Source organism: Salmo salar, chromosome 09, assembly GCF_965601325.2.
Source record: "Salmo salar chromosome 09, fSalSal1, whole genome shotgun sequence".
In the NCBI taxonomy this organism is placed as follows: Eukaryota; Metazoa; Chordata; class Actinopteri; order Salmoniformes; family Salmonidae; genus Salmo; species Salmo salar.
Window position 1 is genome coordinate 76,739,208 of NC_138299.1, and position 17,861 is coordinate 76,757,068.

The 17,861-nt window shown below is 44.7% G+C and overlaps 1 protein-coding gene across 1 annotated transcript in view; it reads right to left on the reverse strand.

Moving 5' to 3' along the window:
* Window positions 1–13,625, reverse strand: part of LOC106611717 (dystrophin-related protein 2) — a 244,675-nt gene extending 231,050 nt beyond the window's left edge. The window contains exon 1 of the mRNA XM_014212218.3: window positions 13,285–13,625. The gene's annotated coding sequence lies outside the window, so the exon portion shown is untranslated. The remainder of the gene's footprint in view (window positions 1–13,284) is intronic.
* Between the last annotated feature and the right edge of the window lie 4,236 nt (window positions 13,626–17,861).

The following is a 17,861-nucleotide window of genomic DNA, read 5'->3' on the forward strand; positions in this document are numbered from 1 at the left end:
TGTGTTCCATTATTTTAGTAATTGCCTAAACAAAAGCAGGGTTGAAATTGAGTGTTGCCCTGGGCACTCTGCCAAGTTTGAAATGTAACAGATGATCTCCATCTTAATCATAAAAAATGAATCCAAGTTGAACGATAAGATATATGAGTATCATCCTAGATTTGCTGGAACCATACTTGTGAACATTAAAATCAATTTGAGCTTTTTCTTAGTCTCACAATGCGCAGCAGCCAACTAAATTAGTCTATGTATTTGCACTTGCTCAAATGCTACATATTAGCTTTTCCCTTCAGATAACCTGCCAAACTGAACCCTATGCGAACCGGACCCAGCTGGCAGTCATTATTTCCTGTAACAAATACCGCATCAGCCTATGAAAGATCTTGAACTTTATATCCACCAACCAACTTTTTTCTTAAAATAGGTCAACTTAGTCAGCAGAAGGATATTTTAAACCTCCAAATTCAAGGTTTAGTTTTGTTCCTCTTGTCTGCGTGTAGGCCAATATTGCATGATACATCCTTGACTAGGCTACTAGCTACTAACGTTAGAGAAAATTCAAAAGGGCCGTTTTTGCATATATGACAAAATCCCACATTTTTTTGCTCATCCATTTCACACATATCCATCTGCTTTTATGAGAAAAAAAAAGATAAACAATGTCTATAAAACATTTAAGTTTACCGTACATAACATGTTCTGTTAAATAATTAAGAGTCTTGTGGACGTAAAATAGCTGTCATGTTCCACCACCATCATCATCATCATTATCATCACTTCCTGATGGCACACACCACTAAAGCAGTTGACTTGAAAATGACAGTGCACATTAACTGGGAATTCAAACCCACCTTGCATCAAGAATTTTTGTTAAGGAAAACCCTGTTCACTGCTGGCCCTCTGTGCTCAAATCGAATAACGCATACATGACATAGTGGATGATTCTAATAATGCATATAAAATGTTGTACATGTAAGTGAAGCCTACACATCTATGTAACATAGCCTATAGTAACAACAATTATTTGTGTAGCAGTGCCAGTAACCTGTGTCGGTCTGCAAGAAGCTCCTCATTAAATGTATTCATAATCTTCATTTACTAGGTTTTGGCTGCACTTCTCTTCTCAAAACACTGACACAATAAATGTAATTCTACATTTACAAAAGGGTGGGGAAAAAAGTTTAAACTTAAATGTATTATAATGTTTGCAAGTACTGGGTTTAATACTGTAAAACCAAATCAAATGTTATTAATCACATGCGCTGAATACAACAGGTGTTCACCTTACAGTGAAATGCTTACTTACGAGCCCCTAACTAACTACGCAGTTTCAAAACATACAGATAAGAATAAAATATAAAAGTAACAAGTAATTAAAGAGCAACAGTAAAAAATAACAAAATATACAAGGGGGTGCCGGTACAGAGTCAATGTGCGGGGGCCCTGGTTAGTTGAGGTAGTATGTACATGTAGAGTTAATTAAAGTGACTATGCATAGATGACAACAGAGAGTGGCAGTGATGTGGAGAGGGGAATGGGGGGGCAATGCAAGTAGTCTGGGTAGCTATTTGACTAGATGTTCAGGAGTCTTATGGCTTGGGGGTAGAAGCTTATGGCTTGGGGGTAGAAGCTGTTTAGAAGGATCTAGACTTGGTGCTCCGGTACCGCTTGCCGTGTGGTAGCAGAAAGAACAGTCTATGACTAGGGTGGCTGGAGTCCTTGACAATTTTTTGGGCCTTCCTCTGACACTACCTGGTGTAGAGATCCTGGATGGCAGGAAGCTTGGCCCCAGTGATGTACTGGGCCGTTCGCTCTACCCTCTGTAGTGCCTTGCGGTCGGAGGCCGAGCAGTTGCCATACCAGGCAGTGATGCAACCAGTCAGAATGCTCTCGATGGTGCAGCTGAAGAACCTTTTGAGGATCTGAGGACCCATGCCAAATCTTTTCAGTCTCCTGAGGCGGAATAGGTGTTGCCGTGCTTGCTTCACTGCTGTCATGGTGTGCTTGGACCATGTTAGTTTCTTGGTGATGTGGACACCAAGGAACTTGAAGCTCTCAACCTGCTCCACTGCAGCCCCATCGATGAGAATAGGGGTGTGCTCGGTCCTCTTTTTCCTGGAGTCCACAATCATCTCCTTTGTCTTGATCACGTTGAGGGAGAGGTTGTTGTCCTGGCACCACACGGCCAGGTCTCTGACCTCCTCCCTATAGGCTGTCTCATTGTTGTCGGTGATCAGGCTACCACTGTTGTGTCATCTGCAAATTTAATGATGGTGTTGGAGTCGTGCCTGGCCGTGCAGTCATGAGTGAACAGGGAGTACAGGAGGGGGCTGAGCACGCACCCCTGAGGGGTACCTGTGTTGAGGATCAGCGTGACGGATGTGTTGTTACCTACCCTTACCACCTGGGGGCGGCCCGTCAGGAAGTTCAGGATTCAGTTGCAGAGGGAGGTGTTAAGTCCCAGGGTCCTTAGCTTATTGATGAGCTTTGAGGGCACTATGGTGTTGAACGCTGAGCTGTAGTCAATGAATAGCATTCTCACATAGGTGTTCCTTTTGTCCAAGTGGGAAAGGGCAGTGTGGAGTGCAATAGAGACTGCATCATCTGTGGATCTGTTGGGGCGGTATACAAATTGGAGTGGGTCTAGGGTTTCTGGGATGATGGTGATGATGTGAGCCATGACCAGCCTTTCAAAGCACTTCATGGCTACAGACATGAGTGCTACGGGTCTGTAGTCATTTAGGCAGGTTACCTTAGTGCTCTTGGGCACAGGCACAATGGTGGTCTGCTTAAAACATGTTGGTATTACAGACTTCGGACAGGGATAGGTTGAAAATGTCAGTGAAGACACTTGCTAGTTGGTCAGCGCATGCTCGCAGTACATGTCCTGGTAATCCGTCTGGCCATGGGCCTTGTGAATGAGGACCTGTCTAAAGGTCTTACTCACATCGGCTGTGGAGAACGTGATCACACAGTCTTCCGGTACAGCTGGTGCTCTCATGCATGTTTCAGTGTTATTTGCCTCGAAGCGAGCATAGAAGTAGTTTAGCTCGTCCGGTAGGCTCGTGTCACTGGGCAGCTCTCGGCTGTGCTTCTCTTTGTAGTCTGTAATGGTTTGCAGACACTGCCACATCTGACGAGCGTCAGAGCCGGTGTTGTACGATTTGATCTTAGTCCTGTATTGATGCTTTTCCTTTTTGATAGTTCGTCGGAGGGCATAGCGGAATTTCTTATAAGTTTCCGGGTTAGTGTCCCGCTCCTTGAAAGCGGCAGCTCTAGCCTTTAGCTCAGTGCGGATGCTGCCTGTAATCCATCGCTTCTGGTTGGGGTATGTAGGTACGATCACTGTGGGGACGACGTTATCGATGCACTTATAAATGAAGCCAATGACAGATGTGGTGTACTCCTCAATGTCATTGGAGGAATCCCAGAATATATTCCAGTCTGTGCTAGCAAAACAGTCCTGTAGCTTAACATTTGCTTCATCTGACCACTTTTTTATTGATCTAGTCACTTATGCTTCCTGCTTTAATTTTTGCTTGTAAGCAGGAATCAGGAGGATGGAATTATGGTCAGATTTGCCAAATGGAGTGCGAGGGAGAGCTTTGTATGCATCTCTGTGTGTGGAGTATAGGTGGTCCAGAGTTCTTTTCCCTCTGGTTGCACATTTAACATGCTGATAGAAATTTGGTAAAACTGATTTAAGTTTCCCTGCATTAAAATCCCAGCTACTAGGAGCGCCGCCTCTGGGTGAGCATTTTCTTGTTTGCTTATGGTGGAATACAGCTCATTCAATGCTATCTTAGTGCCAGCCTCTGACTGTGGTGGTATGTAAACAGCTACAAAGAATACAGATGAAAACTCTCTCCTGGTCTGCAGCTTATCATGAGAAAGTCTACCTCAGGAGAGCAATAGCTCAAGACTTCCTTAGATGTCGTGCACCAGCTGTAGTTTACAAAAATACATTGACCGCCGCCCCTTGTCTTACCAGACACCGCCTTTCAAACCTTCTAGTACATTGTATAACCAGCCAGATGTATGTTCATATTGTCGTCGTTCAGCCACGACTTGGTGAAGCATAAGATGTTACAGTTTTTAATGTCCCGTTGGTAGTTTAATCTTCCCAGTAACTCATCCATTTTATTGTCCAAAGATTGCTTGTTTGCTAGCAGAATTGAGGGAAGCGGGGGTTTATTCGATAACCTCCAACTTCTCAGAAGGCAGTCTGCTCTCCGGCCTCTCTTTCTCTGCCTCCTCTTCACGCAGGTCACTGGGGTCGGGGCCTGTTCCCGAGGGAGCCGTATAGCCTCCGCCTCGGGCTCGTCAGAGTCATGAAAAAGGAAAAGGATTCTGTCAGTCCGTGGTGAGCAATTGCAGTCCTGATGTCCAGAAGTTATTTTCGGTCATAACAGACGGTAGCGGCAACATTATGTACAAAATAAGTAAAAAAATAAGTTACAAACAACGCAACTAAACAAACAAAAAAACACAATCGGTTGGGGGCACGTAAAACGTCAGCCTTCAGCTCCGGCGCCATCTTACAATGTACTTGACTCAAGTATTCTCCAGAAAGGCCTTACTAAACATATAAACACTTCCATTTAACTTTACATGCCATGGCAATTAGGCTGTTCTGTCACGCACTGCAGCAGTGAGTACACTCAACAAGTCCTATACATACGCTTACACAGCAGGCCCTCATAGACCTAACCTGCCTGCCCTAGACACACTACACAGGAGTCACGCATATCACCTCTGCCCCGGCTATGTGAGTCACATCCACCAACTACCATCCACCTTCCACCATCCACCTTCCAGCTTCCACCAACTACCTTCCACCAAACACCCTCCACCAACTACCTTCCACCAACCACCTTCCACCTTCCTCCTTGCCCCCGATGAGAGTGCATCATGATTGAAATGAAAACTGCCCCTTTCCTACGTGGCTGTCGCTGAGACAAACCATGTAATGTGCCACTAATAGAGAAAGCACTCCCATGCAGCACCAAATAAAAGCTGACAGAATTAATTACAGCCCGCCAGACTGACCTTTTCCCTTTTGATAAATCATACTGCCGGGAAGGCTAGGGAGGCTGGAGAGGCTAGGGAGGCTGCCATTAGGACTCTGTGGATGTGGGACGCCCAGCCTTGAAAAATGATCTCCTCCTGGGATCTGGGGCTGTTGTATTGACCGACCGGCCCAGCCCCTGGCACACAGCACAGTCGCATTACAACCAACACAATTCAGACCAAAAACTCACACTGGCACATTCCCTCTCTCTTTAGGAGGTCAAACAGTATCATTCAGCACACAGGACCTGTCCCTCGACACTCAATTAGACCATGGCTCCTTAAGTAAGTACTGAAGAGAGTCGGAGGTCTCTCTGGTAGGAACTAATGTAGCCATAATGCCCTTTTTGAGGGACATACCTTTCATATGCTCTCTAGGAGGCGGTCAAAAGCAGGCCTTTTCAACTGACATCTTCAAGGCCTGGTAAGCCTTTCATTCTCAAACATTATCTCCCTCCTTTGAATGACAAGGTCCAATTCACTGAGCAAATGAAAGGCCAGGGTATCATGGGAATCCCACACTCTTATCCCCTAAACAACCAGAGGCCCAACAATAGAACTTCCACTCCTAACTCTACTCATCAGGATTCATTCTCATGCAAGAGTTAGGCCCTACAAAGACTGGTGATTTGCCTATGAAATTGATAAGTTCCCCCAATTCAAATCTTGAAGATTTCCATCAAATTAACTCATTTCTATAGGCAGATCTCTCCAATCATGCATGTAGAAGGGGAGAGCATTACATAGCTTACTGTGTCTGTCAGAGAACAATAGATGAAACTGCTTCATCAATTTTTAAAGAGACAGTAGCTCCTTTGAAGACATGCCAGAGATGGTTTCCTAAAGCGCTCGCTCTCTCTACCCCTCAAAACACACAGAGACAGACACAAACTAGCACACACTCAGTCTTTCACCTTTAAATCCAGGAGTGTTTCATCACCTTGTATGTCGAAAAGAGTTCATCACCTTGTATGTGGAAAAGGACACATTTCAAATTTCCATAAACACTCCATCATGTCTCTAAAATGAAATGAAACCCTAGGACTCAAGGTAATCATCATAAACAGTCCCTCCCATTTCCTGATCCGCTGCATGTAGGCATCCATTTCCCTCATGAAAACCAATCATACAACAAAATTGCCCCCACATGTAAAGACAATGCATATTCAGTTGTTCACACACACACCTCTTCCACTCAGTGCGTAGTCTACCCTCTGCATAGAACCAATAGAATGCTCCATGAATATTAAGAAGCGGAGGGGAGAGAGGCGAGCCTCTACGCTATAATACAGGAGAGAGGGGGAGACAACAGAACAGAGCAGGGGACCAAACCCAGCTCCAGGTCGCGCCGCTAACCGTCGGATGAGACATTTTGAAAAGGCAGATGACGACGTGTCTGGTTTAATTAGAACACGTTAGCACATTACCAGATGAGAAGTGACTAACACCGACACTACTACTAATGACAGACCCTCCACATCAGACACAAGAAATACTGCTGGTCGCAGATTAAACAAAGATGATAGAAACAGTCACAAGGCTTTAAATATTCAGCAGAGTTTTGCAGACTAATAGTTCCTGGGGAATAAACGCAGAGAAAGACCATTAGGGCCTGGATAGTTGTTAGATGCAGAACTGAATTGGAGCCATTAAGACAAATTACAGGGGGGCCACTGCAGTAGCCTAGCCTGGTAAAGCCAGACTGCACTCACTTTTGTTTTACTTCACTTAAAGAGTTCAGTCTGGTTTAACCAGGCTAGCCGTAGTCTGCTCTAATTGTTATTCACCATCGGTCCTGGGACTGCACATTTGATAACAGAAACAAGAGGAGTTTTCATTATACAGTCCTTCTTTACACATAAATTGGGATTAGATGCACTTTTGTAAACCGGGGGCTAGAAAATGCAGCATTAAATTAACATTACCGTCTTTGCTGATTAACAACTAATTATACAGCCTTTGTAGTGGAAACGAGAAGGCCCAAGGACAACAATGGATCGGCGATAATAAATCATTAATAACTGATAAAAGCCTCAACAGTCAGGCATTTATTTGAACATTTACTCAACGCTTGTGAAATATTTATCCAGAAGGGGAAAACGTGCGTTCAGCCCCCTCTGTGTGTTTACGCCGAGGTAGAGACAAAAGGAAGGGAACCAAAAGCATGTGCATCAATATTGCTCAGGATGACAGGATAGAGAAATACAACGTCACCTTGCTGTGTGAAGCTTAAACAGAACAGCAGAGCACTGAAGCCTGACAGGCTAGACAGAACGTATGACCTCTTTTGGAGCATAGCTCACAAAGTCTGTGACAACTCACTCCCCCAGCCCCGTTGCACCAGCAAACATATAAATCACGCACACACACATGCACGCTCACGTGCATAAACACACGCACAGAAAACACACACACATACATGGAACACACAGTGCATTGAGAAAGTATTCAGACTCCTTCACCTTTTCCACATTTTGTTACATTACAGCCTTATTCTAAAATGGATTAAATAAAACAATTTACACACAATACCTCGTAATGGAAAAGCAAAAACAGGTTTTTAGGAATGTATGCAATGACTCTACCTAGAGCTGGCTGCCCGGCCAAACTGACCAATCTGGGGAGAAGGGCCTTGGTCAGGGAGGATGTCCAAGAACCCGATGGTCACTCTGAGGTCCAGAGTTCCTCTGTGGAGATGGGAGAACCTTCCAGAAGGACAACCATCTCTGCAGCACTCCATCAATAAGGCTTTTATGGTAGAGTGGCCAGACCGAAGCCACCCCTCAGAAAAAGGCACGACAGCCCGCTTGGAGTTTGCCAAAAGGCACCTAAAGGACTCTCAGATCATGAGAAACAAGATTATCTGGTCTGGTGAAACCAAGATTGAACACTTTGGCCTCAATGCCAAGCGTCATGTCTGGAGGAAACCTGGCACCATCTGTACGGTGAAGCATGGTGGTGGCAGCATCATGCTGTGAGGATGTTTTTCAGCGGCAAGGACTGGGAGACTCGTCAGGATTGAGGAAAAGATGAACGGAGCAAAGTACAGAGAGATCCTTGAGGAAAACCTGCTTCAGAGCGCTCATGACCTCAGACTGGGGTGAAGGTTCACCTTCCAACAGGACAACGACCCTAAGCACACAGCCAAGACAACCCAGGAGTGACTTCAGGACAAGTCTCTGAATATCCTTGAGTGGCCCAGCAAGAGTCCGGACTTGAACGCCATCGAACATCTCTGGAGAGGCCAGAAAATAGCTGTGCAGCGACGCTCGATCCAACCTGACAGAGCTTGTGTCAATGGTGTGCGTACTGGGAACGGAGTCAGGTGCAGGAGAGCAGAGAGTTGTGAACAGACGCACACTTTATTTAGGCAGGAGAATCCAACAGACGGACGCACTGCGTCGAAAACCTCCAGCCAACATGCCAAAGTGCAAAACGCGCAAACAGTCACAATAATATGTACAAGCAAATAAACATACCTCGTGAAATAAACACGGAATATACGCACACCAGAAATAGCGCGTCAAACATGACACGTAACACGAAACTCTCACACACAAAGACATGAGGGGGAACAGAGGAGTAAATACATGTAGTGTGATTGGGGAATGAAAACCAGGTGTGCAGGGAACAAGACAAAACAAATGGATAAATTAAAAATGGAGCGGCGATGGTTAGAAAGCCGGTGACGTCGACCGCCGAACGCCGCCCAAACAAGGAGAGGAGCCGACTTCGGCGGAAGTCGTGACAGCTTGAGAGGATCTGCAGAGAAGAATCCGAGAAAATACCCAAATACAGGTGTGCCAAGCTTGTAGCGGCATACCCAAGAATACTCGAGGCTGTAATCTCTGCCAAAGATGCTTCAACAAAGTACTGAGTAAATGGTCTGAATACTTCTGTAAATGTAATATTTAACAATTTAATTTGTAATACATTTGCAGACATTTCTAAAAACCTGTTTTTGCTTTGTCATTATGGGTTATTGTGTGTAGATTGATGAGGAAATAAAAACAATTAAACCCATTTTAGAAAAAGGCTGTAATGTAACAAAATGTGGAAAAAGTCAAGGGGTCTGAATACTTTCCGAATGCACTGTATAGACACACACACATACAAACTATACAAAACACCCACCCATACCAGCAAACATACAAACACACACCCTCTTCACTCCCTGCTCTTTCGTAATAAGGAGTGGTAGTTTGGTTTGAACGCAGAGCCTCCACACTGAGCTTAGCTCTGTCAGCGGCTCAGAGAGCAAGGTCTGCAGTGCCAGGCAGTAAATAACAGGCATAAAGTTGTCACGGGAGACAACCGGCAGACGCCAAGCTACTCAATGTTAATAGGAGAGCATCGGTTACCAGATTCTAAATAATAGCTCCCAGTCACCATGGTCGGGGTTAGGTACCCAAGGTGCATTGGATTTATAGAGTTAGCCAATTGCTTTCTATCCCCATTCTTTCCCTCCCTATCCCCTGCCTTCATCTCCTTTCAGCCCGGGGTAAGGATGATGAAGAGGGGGCAGGGGTGAAGGCTGATGTGGCTGTTCTGTACTGCTTGAGTGCACACACTTGTCTGGAGGCCAAGGGAGCAAGGGAGCGTGCTCCAAGCTACAATACCAAAATCCCCTACAATCTGTGATTCTACCGGGGGGCTTGACACAGCACTGTCACGTTTTATTCGACCGGGCTAGGGTCGGTTGGCGTGACTGTCTGGTGTCTCTTTTGTTGGATAGAGTGATTACGATGACAGAGGACGTGACTCTGTGCCTTTGTCTCCAGTCCCCAGGCACTGTGGGGTTTGCTACAACACTATGTGTAGTTTACATGCCAGAAAAAAAGCAGCAGAGTGTCATCAATAGGATCAAGGCTGGTGTCATGTGTAATTAAATCGCAATGACACTTTGACCTCTTGACTCCACAAGGCACATCCTACTCTGCTGCATAAAGCCCCTGGACAGGAAGGGGAACATTATTGGGAAGATGATTATTCCCAGAAGCACTACAGTATCTGACTCAGTTTGAACAGAGACATCAAGCAAGAATATGTAATGTCAGAGAGTAACAGTTGGTAGATGCTCGTTATTAACGCTCGGCTAGAGTTCCTGAAGACCCCAAAGAGACTAACAGTGACTGACGTTTTCAGATCACTCTCCTGAATTAAGAAAAGCTGGAGCCTCAGACACTCGTTGGCACAGGCTGTGCCTACTACTACACACCCATATAAATAATACATGTTTAGGATCCATGCGTCTGAAGGGTCGACAGTAAACAAACTGTGAAAAGAAAGCAGATATATACTGTTCCCTGAGGAGCACGGTGCGTCTGTGGTTGACTTGAACATTACAGGGTAAATCCATTTGAATTCAATCACTTTTTGACAGTATCCCATTTGATCCCTTTCCATGCGTGTTTTCCCATGGAAGAAGTGGTCAGAAAGTAACTTTTTAGACCTGAATGTCAAAACATTCAGGAGATAAAGGTGCTTAAAGTTGACCCATTTTGTCTACCCCATTGTACCATGATGAGACGTCCATGTCTTCGTCACTGGAAAAGAGAACCGGTTGAGTTTGATATAATTAAAAGCTTGCAAACAGTGTTGTCAAACAATTGTATTCTTTTTTGAAGACCCTATTTCACATAATCTGGGTTTTTTGTGTTGTGCCTGTCATAGGTTGAGACACAACATGCTCTTGAAGACAGGGTGGGTGTAATTTAAATCATAGAAATATAAGTAATAGAATGGAACTAGCCCTTCAAACCACTGCAATTTATCCTGTACACCATTGACATTTAAATTTACATTTTTAATGTGCAATGTAAAGAAATTGCTCCGCCTTTTCCTGGTTGCTATTCTAATAGTTTGCCTAATTTAGTTTGTGACAAAACAAGCACTGTAGAGAATCATTGTACTATCTAAACTGCTGTGAAATATATTTTCAATAAACAAAAAAAATGAATTTTCAGCTACCAAACCGAAAGTAAAAGATGCAAAAACGAAAGGTAAGAACGGGAAGCATAGAAATAGTTTGTACATTTGCCCACTGACAAAGAAATGATCAGTCTATAATTTTGATGGTAGGTTTATTTGAACAGTGAGAGACAGAATAACAACAAAAAATCCAGAAAAAACGAATGTCAAAAATGTTATAAATTGATTTGCATTTTAATGAGGGAAAATTCTGCCACTGTGTCTTCTTATTGTCTTGGCCTTAGGTCTATACATCACGGGCTCAAGGCACATGAACTAACAGGATTTATAGAGCAAACAAGGCAATTATCACAACACATAGGATGTCATATGGCTTTTTTTCTGGCTTCCCCAGTGATTTTACCCACGCACCACTACTGGTAAATTATGACTCTTAACAGTTTTTACTTCATCATTCGCATGTAGGGTTTCCTGCGTACTCTAGGCATTGCTGATTCAAATGAACGAAATGAGCCAAACTTTCCATCACTAATGGTCAAGTTTGTTATGTATATTTCTATGATTTCCTAGACAGTATAATTTTAAACAACATATATTGTGGACCTCCAACCATCGCCAACCATCTTTCTGGCCTTGTTTGTATCACATTAGAATGATAAAACTGGGGGGAACAAAAATGCAATTTCAGAAAGTGGGGGGACATGTCCCCGTCCCCAGTGAAAGTTGCACCCCTGCCCTACACAGACTCTCACACCTGTCAAAAGGAATAATAATCTACACATAATGGCACCATCACTATCAGCATCAGCAGCTGTAGGGGGCTGACAGTTTGTGTTCTATAAAGAAAAGTAGAGGCTTGTACAATAATGAGCATGGTAATTTGGAGATATGCAGTATACAGTATGCATAGAGCAATCTAAATACAGATAGCCTAGGAGTGTGAAGAAAATGCATAGCCATGAAAACCTGTCCTCGGGGCCGCTGGAAGGGAGAGGCGTTGACTGCTCCTAATCCCTTTAAACATGTTTCAGATGAATACTGAGCCCCTATAGCCAACAAGTTTTTGATACACTGAATGCAGATAAAGCACAATAAACTATAGCATCACAAAACCAATTGTATTCTTTTGTATATCACACATACCACATCGCCCATTCACACATACTAGATCACCCATTCCCTCCTGGGTAGGATGGTGCTCTGTAGCTCAGTTGGAAGAGCATGGCGCTTGCAACGCCAATATGGTGGGCTCAATTACCGGGACCACACATACATGACGAAAAAAACGTATGCACGACTGACTGTAAGTCGCTTTAGATAAAAGCATATGGTAAATGGCATTTCTTCATGTCACACATACAGCCTACTTCCCTGTTTATGGGCATTATTCTGTTATTACTAATGCAGCACTTGGAGCTCCCAGACACTTTCATGTTCATCTCTCTTACTGAACTAAACTGCCACTAGCACAGAGAGCTTTTCGAGCTGTAGGATGATCAAAGAATGCTTCACAATGCAGCTTTATAAAGAACCTTCAAGCTCCTATTTAAGTACTGTCATCTATAAAATGGGGTAAAACGCATTGAATACAAACGGAAACTACTAGATTTTATCCCCAGTGTCAATTTATGTTTCTTCTCAGTAGAGTCAGACAAACCTCTTTACCTATATATTGAAACACTTGATTAGCCTTTATATTTGAATTCACCGGTGTCACAGGACATCGGGAAGCTTAATAGCCCGATGCCCAAATAAGAAACATTCTCCATTGAGACTACAAATAATGAAAATGCAACATGCCATGAAAATGTGCAAATCGAATGACATGACAAAACTGATCTTGGCATGTGCAACAGTTCAAATTTGGTTAAGGTGCTCGCACACATTTTTGGTTTCTGATTAAGTCGTCTGCTGCGCCCGTTGCCAAAATCACGCCGAACGGAAAGCAAGGAGTGTATTATTCTTATCTAATCAACATTGTGCCTACAATACCTAATGCAGACAGAAGCCTATATTCTGTGGTTTTTTTCTGAGTCTATTGAAAGCCCGGCAGCTCATCTAACCCGCACAACCGGGCACAACATCCGGCATTAGGCATGACGCCCGAATAAAACGTTGATTTAATGTTTTCCACAAAAATAAACTTAACACAAGAACCGAATATGTCGTGTTATGTCAGTGACTTATAGATAATAATATAATGCAAAACACATTTACTTGCTTTCACTGGTCTAATTAAACACAAATTGTAGAAATCCATACTTGGGATGCATGTAATCTTACCTTTCTCTTGTCCGGCAGAGATTTGGCTCAGGTAGTGTCTCAAAGTACCACGGAATAGCCTAATAGATTTGTCTCGCAGACTGAAATACCCATGAATTGGGGAAAAGACGAAAATTGCGCAGAGACTGATGCGAAGATAAACATTTCAAACCGCTGAACACTACTCAGGTCAGAGAAGCGCTATTACGCTGGAGACTCGCTCTCATTGCTGTTGACATCAGAGACCTGCTTAAGGTGGCCCGCGCAGCTATTCAAATGAGTTCGGCGCATAAAAAATCTGCCTTAAAAATTTTTACTTTTCACATTTTTGTCAACTTTTCGTACCAGAATGTAATATGAAATGTTGGAAATACATATCCACTGACAGTCATCATCCATGAAAGGCGACTTTAGTTGGAGTTTCCTTGTCCTGTGATATAGCTAGTCTAACTACAGAATACTGTACTCAAGGATCCTATGCATTCAGGCAATGTTTTCTACCTCCCTCAAAACAAGGGGCCAAACAAAACAGGCGCAGGATAGTTCCAGACACCAGGGAGACTATTGGTTCCAGAGATGGGAACAGTGACACAGGTCTCATAAAATCCGAGAATAAGGGTGTGGGGTATTCAAAGATTAAAAACACAATTAAAAGTCTGTCAGAGCTAAACTTTCAGCTGAAAAATCGAGGTACTTAGTTGCATAAAATGGGGTCTAGACACAGCAATGCTCAAATTACGGTCCCTTTTAATTTATCATTTATATGCATCTATGTATGCTTCGGGAAGATCCCGATTCCTCTGACACTCCCGGCGGGAATTTGTTTTAGGGAAAACACTTAATTATGATGGATCGATTGGTAAACTGTCGGTAATTCATGTGAAATGGACCATTACATTGACATTGCTATACCACTATGTTAGTGATGTGCGGGTTGACTCATAACCTGCAGGCCCCGTGGTTATATCCGCAGGGTGGGTTTAGGATCATTAAATATTGTGTGGATTAAGGGTGGGTGTAGAAAGGCCCATGGAGTTGGTGGAATCGTCCAATAATTCATGGACACTTGCTCACCTGGGCCAGGTGCGCTTTCAGGTGGAAATGTCCGACAGATCTCAACTCATTAAAAGGAGGAAATCGCCACCGCCCGACCTCGCTGTTTTCTCTTCATCAACTCCGTCTAATCCAGAAATTCCGTGTGTACATGAATCAACGTAAATCCACCGAATCTGTTACCTTTTATCTGAACTATCTGTTGTGATTTGGAGAGCTGGCCATCAGTTTATAGTTATTAACGCGGCGCGGTGCTTGGACCACCCGCTTCAAACCTATTGTGTTATGTCAATGGACAATGATCACGGCCCTATAGATCATCACAGGCCAATTATACCATTGACATATGGTTGAAATGTAACGAAATTACATGTAAATATGAAGACAAACCTGAAAAGATGAAATTGGAAACGTTCTGATTATTTGCTGAATTGATGTCCTGATATCAAATTGATTGAGATTGTAGAATGAATAATTGATAACTGATTTATTTATTTGTAGTATTATTCTCATGCTTATGATGAATAGTTGAGCCCAAATTGCTCAATGACGATTCCTGTTGAATTCTTATTGAACTGAATTACCTAATTGTTAATAATGAGAATGATTCTTATGATTTGACTTTTGATTATGAATTTCATTGGATACATGTTGTTCTGTTTCCTTTGTTATGCAGCACAGACAAACTACCCAGTAAATATACCACTTTATGGTTAAAGGAATTCCTGCCTCAGGTGTCATCCATTCCTTTGTCACCTGACCCATGACCACCTGTTCACCTTCACTACTGTCAGTCATCCTACCTGTCCAGCTATCCACACAGATCACAATAATCTTTCAATGGTCCTTCGAGATGAATAATGACTGAACCAAAGAAAGGGAGTTGACCTGACCACCACTCCACATGGACCTGACCTGTCTGCCTTTCTTTCCCAATCTGCTCCTCTGGTACAGCATGGCACACAGTCCCCGAAGGCTCCGAGGTCAACAGCCAACACGGAGCACGGGGGACAGGCCGCTCAACCAATGCCCTCTATGACAGTGACACCAGTTAGCATTCCTCCTCCATCTAGCCAAAGCCCCTCTCCTTCGCCTTTCTGACAATTACCAACAATGGCAAATCGTTCCTCTCGTCCAGGGCCTGGGCCAGGCCAGTCATCAACCATCAGGTGGGGGAGCTCTCACTCAAGTCAGGCTGCCACCAACAGAGGGTCTGGGACAGTAGGGGACAGGCCCAATGAGGCCACAGTGAGCTCATCAGCAGTCCCGGGTTTATCCTTCACGCAACCATAAGAGGGAGCCAACATCATGAAACTGCTAGTAGCCTCAGCCTATGGAATTCCCAGACCGAAGCTGCCATACTTTGAGAGCGGAGAGTGAATTTGTTCCCTTTGGAAATTGCATTGAGTGCCTACTGGGTATTCACAGTCATCTGTCAGAACGCTACAAATACCAAGTACTGATGGATCACATGTAGTTTCCCAGTGCATACAAGCTGGCCAAATCCTTGATGCACTCTGTAACACCATGCACTGCCGCTCTCCAGGCCCTGAAAGCAAGATATGGTGAGCCACGCCAGCTAGTCCAGAATTAACTAAACAACATCCTGAACACATCTCCAATCAAAATGGGAGACCATGCTGCCTTCCAAGAGTTCTCCCTGGCTGTCCAATCCCTGACCTCGATGCTCCAATCCGTTGAAGGACAAGACAGGAACGAGCTGAAATGTGGCTCCCACGTGGACAGGCTTCTTAGGAAGCTTCCAGCCTACCTCAGAGACATTTTCATTGAACATTGTATGAACAAGGGCATCCTGAAAGAGGGCTCGAGAAGCACCTATGCTCTCAGAGAGCTGGCAGAATGGTTGCAGGTGAAGTCGAGGGCGAAGAGCATTGCTCACCAGGCCACAATCTCAGCCACAGCCTCCGGGGTAAGGAATGAGTTTGAACGCAAGGAGGGTCATAAAAGGCCAAATCCCACCACCATGTACTTAAATAGGGAAGCCGGGGAGGAACCCGGAAGGGAGGAACCCGGGAAGAAGACCTCTCTCAAGAGCAAGAACATCAAATTCCAGCCTTACTGCCCCTATTGCAATAGTAAGGGGCATTTCCTTGGCTCATAGCCCAGGGTACAAAAGCTCACTCAACCCCAATTGAAGGCCTGGATAACTTCCGGCGAGCGATGCTACAAGTGTGCTCATAGCCATAAAGCGGAGACCTGCACATTGAGGAAACCCTGCAATCGAGGAAATCCATCTCACAGTGTTGCATGATGTAATTCCCCAAGCACCAAAGGAGCAGATTATGCTCATGGTAGGAGCCGCAAAGGAGCTCTATCTCGACCAGCAGAACCGGTCTCCAAGGGTAATGTTTAAGGTGGTAAAGGTCACTCTGCAAGCGAAAGGAGGAGCATGGATACATTCAACGTTCTAGATGATGGGTCTAAAAAAACAATCATTCTCCCAGCTGCTGCCCGGCAGCTCAACCTGGAAGGGACACCCCGAGACCCTTAACCTCAGAATGGTGCGACATGATGTTATCCAAGTGAAAGGATCTGCCGTGATCCTCTGCATTTCACCTTCAGGACGTGAGGGACGTAGCCTATAACATCACAAATACCTTCACGGCAGATGTCCTGAATCTCGCAGAGCACTCCTGCCTGGTGAGTGTTCTACAGAAGCAATATTCTCATCTCCGAGGATTGCCTCTTCCTAACCTGGCCAGGGTTGCGACACTCATCCTGATTGGGTCAGACCACCCACATCTCATCACCCCGACCGAGCCTACACAAGCTGGACCAGAAGGAGGACCCGTTGCTGTCCATACATCCTTGGGTTGGGCTGTGCAAGGTCCAGCCCATCTACTTCTCTCCACCCAAGCTGTAGTCACAGCAAGTCCTCTTCACCAGGAGCAGTCCAGCTCTATCTCCCTGTCCAGCCACTGACCTCCTACGGAATGTGGCAATGCTCTGAAAGATGGACACCTTCTCCAACCGGAAGCTAAAGGAGGTCACCCGCTTGAAACATGACTCCTATGCATTAGAGCTCCTGGAGAAGCGCACCACCACCACTGAAATGGATGGCATTCAGAGGTACGCAACCCCGTTGCTACAGGTGCCCAACCATCCTCCTCTGGCAACCACGACACGGGCTGTACTCCCACTACTCTGTGGAACGGAGCAGCGCCTGGTGAAGAATCCTGAGTTTGCTAAAGTTCATAACCGAGAGATTCATAACCTTGTGAAGGCAGGCTATGTCACCAAAATGACAGCTCATGAAGAGGGAAGCCCACTCAGCGAATCCTGGTATCTCCCTCACCATGTTATCCAGCAACACGGTGGGAAGTACAGACTTGTCTTCAACTGTTCATTCCAAGCCGCTGTTCAAAGCCTGAATGACTGTCTACTCCCCGGACCAACCTTAGGTCCTTCCTTGTTCGGTGTCCTTCTCCGGTTCCGGCAGCACTCCACGGCCATCAGTGGAGACATCAAAGCCATGTTTTATCAGATTCGTCTGCTGCCTTCTGACACCACACTGCTCCGGTTCA